This window comes from Zonotrichia leucophrys, chromosome 3, assembly GCF_028769735.1.
Source record: "Zonotrichia leucophrys gambelii isolate GWCS_2022_RI chromosome 3, RI_Zleu_2.0, whole genome shotgun sequence".
Lineage (NCBI taxonomy): Eukaryota > Metazoa > Chordata > Aves > Passeriformes > Passerellidae > Zonotrichia > Zonotrichia leucophrys.
Window position 1 is genome coordinate 82,572,734 of NC_088172.1, and position 8,066 is coordinate 82,580,799.

General features: G+C 39.8%; 1 long non-coding RNA gene across 2 annotated transcripts; it reads right to left on the bottom strand.

Moving 5' to 3' along the window:
- Positions 1-375: 375 nt before the first annotated feature.
- LOC135444977 (uncharacterized) lies at positions 376-7,736 on the bottom strand. 2 transcript variants are annotated; one of them, XR_010439399.1, is made up of 4 exons: positions 7,682-7,736; positions 6,645-7,010; positions 2,924-3,094; positions 376-936 (listed from the first exon to the last, which is right to left on the bottom strand). It is a non-coding gene; the product is annotated as an uncharacterized LOC135444977 (long non-coding RNA). The 2 variants fall into 2 exon arrangements; XR_010439398.1 differs by having other exon boundaries at positions 376-1,489.
- Positions 7,737-8,066: the final 330 nt, after the last annotated feature.

An 8,066-nucleotide genomic window follows, 5' to 3' on the forward strand; every position in this document is an offset into this window, starting at 1 on the left:
TATACAATACTAGAGGCATTCAGCAGAGAGGGGTGTCTGGGTGCACAGAGGGACACAAGTCCCTCTTCACAGTTCTGTTTGATAAAAGCCATTTAAGAAAATGTGTAGTTCTTTACTGCCAGATGTTAAAGAAATACTATCTCTTGGCTGTTCTTGTAGCTCTTAGCCTCTGACTTTTGGTATCATAAGTGAATTTGTATTAGCTGGTATAGTGCCAAGAAATCGAGCTGAAAGAGACTCTGTGAAAAGTTGATTTATTTTTCCAATGAAAGTCACCTCCATGAGCTTCAGATGATAAAACAACACACAGTTGCCATCCCACTTTTCAGAGTTTGGCAAGAACTCTTTTCCTGATGTTATGAAGATGAAAATGTATTTATTTCTACATTTGAGATTTATTTATTCCCTTTCACTTCCATCTCCTGTTCATTTATCAGTCCAGGAAAGGAGCATGTCAGTTTAAAACAAACAAAATACTTTATATGTGGGTGGCTCAAGATTCACTGCAGATCCCTACAGAAGCCTTCATTGTGAAACACCCGTTTGGATGTGGTGAAAGCTGAGAGTTTCATGGATTCCTGCCGCCCTCCATTTGGATGACAGTGCTGTAGTCTTTAATTGAGCAGCATGATTCAGTGTGTTTTGGTTTCTGTCTTGTTTCTTTTTGTGCTTCCCATATCCTCAGTAGCACTATCCCCTTCAAATACATAAGTACCTCCCATTTGTCCTGCAGATGTATTTTACTTTGACATCAGTGGGATACCCAGAGAAATTAAAGACTTCAGTGTTTAACTCTTTTATAGTCTCAATTTTGCACAAGGGACATTATGCTTGATGGATAATATTATAGAAAAATCATTTCAGTTAATAAGGCCTGATTTGGTGACTCTGCAGCTGCTTATGAACTGGCCATTTGCAGGGTACAGAACCAAAAGCCTGAAAGGAAAAATAAAAAGAAATGTTAGTTCTGTACCATCTTCAGTTGTGGAAGAGATGATTTACAACACAGGCACAGTTGTCACCCAAGAAAGACTCACTGTTTCTAACTTCTGGAAAGATACTTGATAAATTTGCAGACTGTGTGTGGGCTCTTTTCTTCTTTTCCTGGCACAAATCCTGTTAAATACACAGAGGGCCAAATGCTTGTTTTGGCCTTCCTGCACAGAGACCATCTGGGGAGCCGTAGTGTAACAGAGCCCACTTCTCCTGCTGCCAGTCCCCTCTGCAGGAACTCACTGGGGGCACTTGAGACCTGCTCTGCTCTCCCTGACTGCAGCCCAGCCCACACCTCTCTCCCTCAACACACTGCCAAAGGGGCTTTCCAAGCAGGCAGAGAAGATCCAGTATTGAACAGCCCTGTCTGTGCCATAGCAGAGTTATCTTCATCTCCGTGATAAAGGCACTGGTGTGTTTCCATGTCATTTCAAGTCACGTTACTTTTGGGTATTTCAAGTAGATGAGCTCATAATTTAGTAAAAGGAAGCATTTCCTGAAAGCAGATGGGGAAAAGATATCCAGTAGTTAGCAATTCTTGGGTGTTGTGGAGTGTATGCAGGAATATCAGAAAGTAAAAGGGAAAATTAAGGAAGAAGAGAACTTTTGTGAGAGACTGGGTCAGCTGAATGGTTTGGTAGGAGCTACTGTCACTGGACAAATTGTCCAAGTGGAATTTGAGGGTGTAGCTGGTATTTTTTGGCATTTGATGTATTACAACTGCTGCAAAAAGTGCATCTTTCTGCAAATGCAATCTTTCTGCTACCAACAGTGAATTTGCCTCAGAAGTAAAAAACATGCACCAAAAATGAGGGCAAGGAGGAATTTAAGTGATAGGGTAAAAAATTTATTCACACAGATACCAAGACTTTTGTTGTATGTTCTGTTCTTGAGTATGCACGTTCCTATTTCAGATGTCTGGGTTGTGGATTTGTTTTTGAAAGAATGGCTGGCCATTGACAGTTTTCCAGTTTCTTACTATCTACCCTTCAAATTTAAAATGGCATCAGAAATTAAAGAAGGATCCCTAGAACGTATTTGTTGCAGCTCACACTGGTTTTAACTGCTTCCACAAGGAAAGGGGATCATCTTTTCCCAGTGCATGTATAGACACATACATGCACTGGGAAAAGTGACAAACAACAAAAGGCAGTTGTTCAGGCACTTTTGCTCCTCAGGGTATGCCAGGGGGAAGTGTATTGATACAGGAGAATCTGAGATCTTTTGCTACAGCAGAATGTTGTTACTTTTTTTAGCAGAAAATCTCTGAACCCTAGATTTAAAACTTTAGTGATGGAAGTCAGAAGAAATATAAATATTCTCTATTAAATAAAGAATTCCCTGAAGTCTGCTGTGAATAACAATTGTGTGGGAAGAGACTATCAGAGCTTGAGAGGAGTAAGCACTTCTGAGGAAACCAGGAGGCTTTACCGTCTGAGACTGCTCCAACAATAAATACACAATCAGTTCAAATTATATGGCAAACTCTTAAATAGCGTCAGTGTATTTTGGCATGAGGGCTGAGTTTAAATGCATTAAGCTTTTCAGTGAGTAGTAATAATATGGCATTAGAGCATTAAGAACAGGATGAGCTTTGCCAAACCTTTGCTTTAGCTCTTTGCCTAAGGGCATGTTTAAAAGGTAATTTCAATGTGGTTTTAACTGGCTGCAGTGCTAACCCAGGAAGGGTGAGGGAAAATCTGGCAAGGACTCTTGAAGTTTTGAGGTCTTAGATTTTTGGATTACTGTCATAGTGGGATGCAGCTGGATTGTTATGTGAGCAGAGCTTTGTTGCAACTTGCACGGCTGTAAAGTGAAAGGACTTTCCCAAAAAAAAGGAGAAGAAACAACATAATATCTGTAGTACTGGTGTGTATATGTATGAGCCAGAACCTTTTATAGAGTGAAAGATAGCCCTTGTGCTCAGTACCTGCTAATGCTCCAGACTCTGTGACTCTGCCACATGAGGCCCCCTTCAGTTGTACAAAATACCCTTTTAGTCTTTAGTTGCAGGCAGGATCCCAATAACGTCTGGATCTGATACTGGATCAAAGCTATGATTCATCAGATGTTTAAACATGAAATCTCTAATGAACAGAGTCTGAAAGAGACAGAAAAAGGGTTATGAAAGGGAAGATGGTCTGTCCTTCACAGCACTTGTCTACTCGATGTTGAAGAGAAGTTTCCAAGGCATTTTGTAGCCAGAGCCTAACACAGCCTTAGGCTCGAGGCTGGGATTCAGAATGGCTGGTGCTACCCTTGGGAATACTACTCTGGAAAATTCTTAAATTGGAAAACCAAACTTCCAACTGAGAACATGGCTTTACCTTTTTTTTCAAGTATTCCTGTTTGAGAGCACAGAACAGGCTTTCCATCAGGTTCTGCAGTCATCTAAGCTCCATCACATCAAACTGTTGTTCTACATTTTAAAATTTAATAAGGTTCAGGTGGTGATTTGGTTTATTTCCAGAGTGAACGGTCTTGTGACCAATGCAATTGTTGACTGCTTTTGAATCATGATAGTGGTGGCTGTAGTACTGCTGTCATTCAAAGTAATTTCTATGGTCCAGTCATGTTGTTATCATGTTGTTGTTATTATATTTCTAGAGTCCCTCAGTACCTCCTCAGTGTTTTCTTATGGCTGCAGATCTTCACAGCACAGACTCCTTCTTCTGCACGTTGTTCCTTTCTAGTCAGGGCTCCTTCCAGGCTCTCCCTGACTGGCCAACCCACCCCCTTTTATCCCAGTTATCTTAACTAGCCACAGCTGCAGCCCATCAAGAACAACTGGGACCTACCAGGGCAAGGCCTATACACAGATATTCAAGTACAATACTGATATTTTACTAGACTCCAAGGCCACCTCTACTATACAGTCAACTCAAAAATACACTCAAAACAACTTCTCCAAGAAATATTTTCAGAAACACAAAGTTAAATATTTATTTTTTCTGGATAAATGAAAATACTGTAAAATTCCTAGTTAATGGTCCCACACAGAATCTCCGCACCCAGCATTTGCAGCTGACAGTACCACAGCTTGAACTCTTTGTACTGATTGGCAGCTTCTTTGGGTGTTGGTTTTTAGCTGACTTGAATAAACTAGTCTACCAAGACTTTGAAATCTCAGAGAGGGTCCTAAAAGCCACCTCAACAGCATCAAATCAGGCTTCCAGCCTACACACTCAGCAAAGGGAGTACCAACACCTCCAGGTTTTATCCATTTAGATAAATTCATTTTAATTTAATATAATTGAATTTAATTAAGAAATTCCATTACAGCATTACTTTATTTATTGTGATATCCAAATTTTCATATGGGATGTTGTATTCTGAGTATTGTGTTCTTCCTAGTTATTCTACAAGATGAGATATTTTTGTGTTGTCTTGAGGAGGTTTTCTATGTGTGTCGCCACACAAATGGGCAGGCTTCACCTGAGGTTCCTAAACAGACCAAATAAAATGCTCAATAACATTGCCAGGGCAATGTTATTGTCCTGGCAATGTGTACTCTGTGTACTCTTAGAACACAGAGTCAAGAATATCTCATAATTTCTAAAAGTTTTCTGGAATTTTCCAGGATGTAAAACTCCATGGAAATATAGGCCACTTTGGAACTGCTGAGGCCATGTTGTACATCAAACTGATTTTCACGTACCTTGGACTTTTTAGAAAATTTTCCATTATCTGAAGGTGAATTCATGTGGAAGTCTTCCATAAAATACTGGATGGATATTTTTATAAAGTCTTGATTCATGTCAATTACTTTTTTTAAAGCAAGCTGTTTTACCTGAGAGAGCTCAAGCCTTAGCCAATGCCTCTGCAATCTACAGATATTAGGTATTTCCTTTGAATTCTAATCCAGAGAATAAAATGTCTGTGACTTTTGCAGTGTTCTGTGTTCTTCTATGGTGACATTTTGAATTAGTGCTTCTGTATTGAGGAGTCCCTTGAAATATGTCCCTACAGTCCCAGTGCATGAGAGAATAAAATAATAACGAAAAACACAGATTAAATTATGTTGCTCTCTGAGCCTTAGCTTTTAATTTCTCCACTTTTAAGTTAGTGTTTTAAAATTGCGTTTTTAGCAATATCTATTAAAGATCATGTTTCTACATCCATCTATCTATCATGATTGGTAAATCAAGTATGCAAACACTTGATCTGAAAAGAGAATACTTAGATATTTCACAGCCTATTCAGTACAACCATAAGAGCATTTCGTATGAGAACATATTGTTCAGAGCTGTAAAAAGAAAAACATATAGCACAAAGTGACAGCATAAGGGCATTACTGCAGAATCAACATAAAGAATGAGGAGGAGAACATGCCAGAGATGATATACAGATACCAGAACTCTGCTGTAATGAAATTTTTTTTTTTGCCTAATGAGCACTGTACAGAATTTTCTTCCATAAGATATGGATTGCGTTTTTTTTTTTTAACACCACATCTGGGTAGACAGGATGCTTTTTTGAGAGAAAAAAAAAAGCTTATTTTTGTTGGAAATACATCTGATGCATATGCTGCAATGAGACTTCTGTAGCTATACATCTTTTGTGACTGTGACCTCTTTGAGGCAATGTCTCTTATCTCCTTTAGTATGTAAGATATACCCTGCACAGTGGGGCTTGCTCATCATTTCTCATCTTTTGCTTTGTCTGCCTTGAGCCCTTTAATGAAACATGGAGTCTGCTTGTTTGGTGTGCTGTGCAAAGAGCTGAGACAGCCTGTTCCAAAAGAAATGAGTGAATTGAACTCCCTCTTGGGGCCTCTGAGGTTTGTTCTTTCTCACATGCTTCCATTTTATCTGAAATAACTCGTTTTGAGTAAAAAGCACACAATGGTTCTTTGTGCATGAAGAAATCGGTAGCTTTCTGGATTTTAACTTCAGTGAACAAAGATTTTTGCACCCTTTTTTGTCTTGCAAATGAAGCCAAAGCAATTGTCATATATTTCTTAGAACACATGACATGAATTGTACAGCACCCACACCTTACCTTGTAATGACCTGGAACCAATTCTGCAGGTGAAAGAACCCATCTGAAAAGGCTGACAGTTTCATAATGAGGACCAAAACAGAAACTCATGTGTTTCATAGGTATGTGGCCTATCTGTGAAAAACAGCAAATTCCAGATTTTTCATGGTATTTTGTCTTTAAGATCAAGTTATTTAAAAAAACGCTCTTTAAATTAATTCTTCTCTGGTTTTGTCCTTAGCTGTTCATCAGCATATATGTTCCACTTTCCCTCAATTAACCTCAATTCTTTGAAGGCAGCTCCTTTCTAGGCTATCTGCATCTGGACTCTCTTCTTAGGAAGAAAAGGCCCTTTCACATCTTGCCACCCAAGTTTTGGCAAAAGGTGAAATTGCAGCCATGAAAGATTTTTTTATCTTTTTGTCCTCCAGTTTTGCTCCAGCTACATGTATTCTGCTCTAGGACACTTGCAGAAATTACTGAGCAGCAAATGTTGCATCAGCTAATTCAAACCTGGAGATAAAATAATCAAGGCAACAGTTTTTGACAGTGTGAGAGATATGAAATCAAACAGACATTAAGGAGGTTTCAGCAACACAGACTCAACCAGGGGGAGCAGTGGCAGCAGCAAGCAGCCAAATTCAAGACAAGGGACAAAGATAAGCACTGACCTGGTGGGGATGGGTGAGTGCTGGTGAAGTTGGTTTGATGCTATTTACAATCATCTGCTGTTGGAGAGATTTGAACAAATAAGGAAACAAACTATAAAACAGAGACCACTATGAGGTGTTGAAACCCTCCCTGCAAATGCCCCATTTCTCTTCCTGGAGCTGCAGTGCTCCCAGTGTAGGTGCTGACAATGATGGCAAAAGGCAGAAGAGCAAGGAAGCCTTGACTTCTGTACAGCATTGCTCTGCCCTGCTTTATCCTCATGCCATTTCCAGTGAGGCCAATCCTCCTTCTGAGGGTGTTTGCAGAAGTTTTGTCCTCCCATTTCTTGCAATTTGAATCTTATCTGAAGACAAAGGGCATAACTTCTGGAGGAAGGGAGAGAGAGAAGTGAAAACACACATTTGGAAAATCCTTCACAATATCCATGAAGTTTTTTTAAGAGAAGACAAAGTGATGAAAGACAAAGACAAAAGGGTGAGAACCTCCTGTGGAGTTGAAGTGAACAGTACTCAGATATATTCCTGGAAGGAATGTCCAGGTGGATGCTGAAGCACTGCATGAAATAAAGGATATCTGCAAGTGATTTTTTATCTAGAATGCCGGATCAAATTCCATTCCACCAAGTGATGTGTGGGTAAGGACACCTGGTGAGTGGAAAAATTTAAGACAGGAGAAGTTCCAGTGCATGCTTTCAGATACTTTTTGTCTATTACCAATTCCCCAGAAATTGTTTCCTGTGTGCACTTTGTTTCTAAATGCATAGAGAAAACAATTCACTTTCCAGATCTCCATTTTGGCAGTTCAGAGAGAGGAAGAAGGTGTGCAAGGTTGAAAGAGTAAACTTTGAATCTGCTCTTTAGAGCTTTTTAAGTGCCAAGCAAAATATGAAAACGTGAACTGATAAGAGCGTTGTTGTTATATTTCTAGAGTCCCAGCTCCCAGGCTGCCACAGCTCTTGGCTGTGCTATCTTCTATCATGTCGGGGTCACCAGTGTTGCATTCATATTGTTGTTATCATATTTCTAGAGTCACATACCTTCTGGCTGGTTTTCTCACACACAGCTCTTCACAGCAGTGCTGTTCCTGCTTCTTCATCAGGGCTCCTCCAAGGCTCTCCCTGACTGCCCCACCCCCTTTTATCCCAGTTATCTTCATTAGCCACAGCTGCCACCCAATTAAGGACATCACAGCTGCAGCCCATTTAGAACAACTAGGATTGGGGCAAGGCCACTTATACAATACATATATTTTACTAGGACTCCTACTATATTTCCCCCTCTTCTTTTACTTACAGATATTTAAATACAAGATAGATATTCAAGTACAATACGTACATTTCCCCATGACTCAAAGGCCGTTTACAACACACACAGCCCCTTGCTCAAAGGCCATATTCTCACAGCTCCTGGCTGTCACAGCTC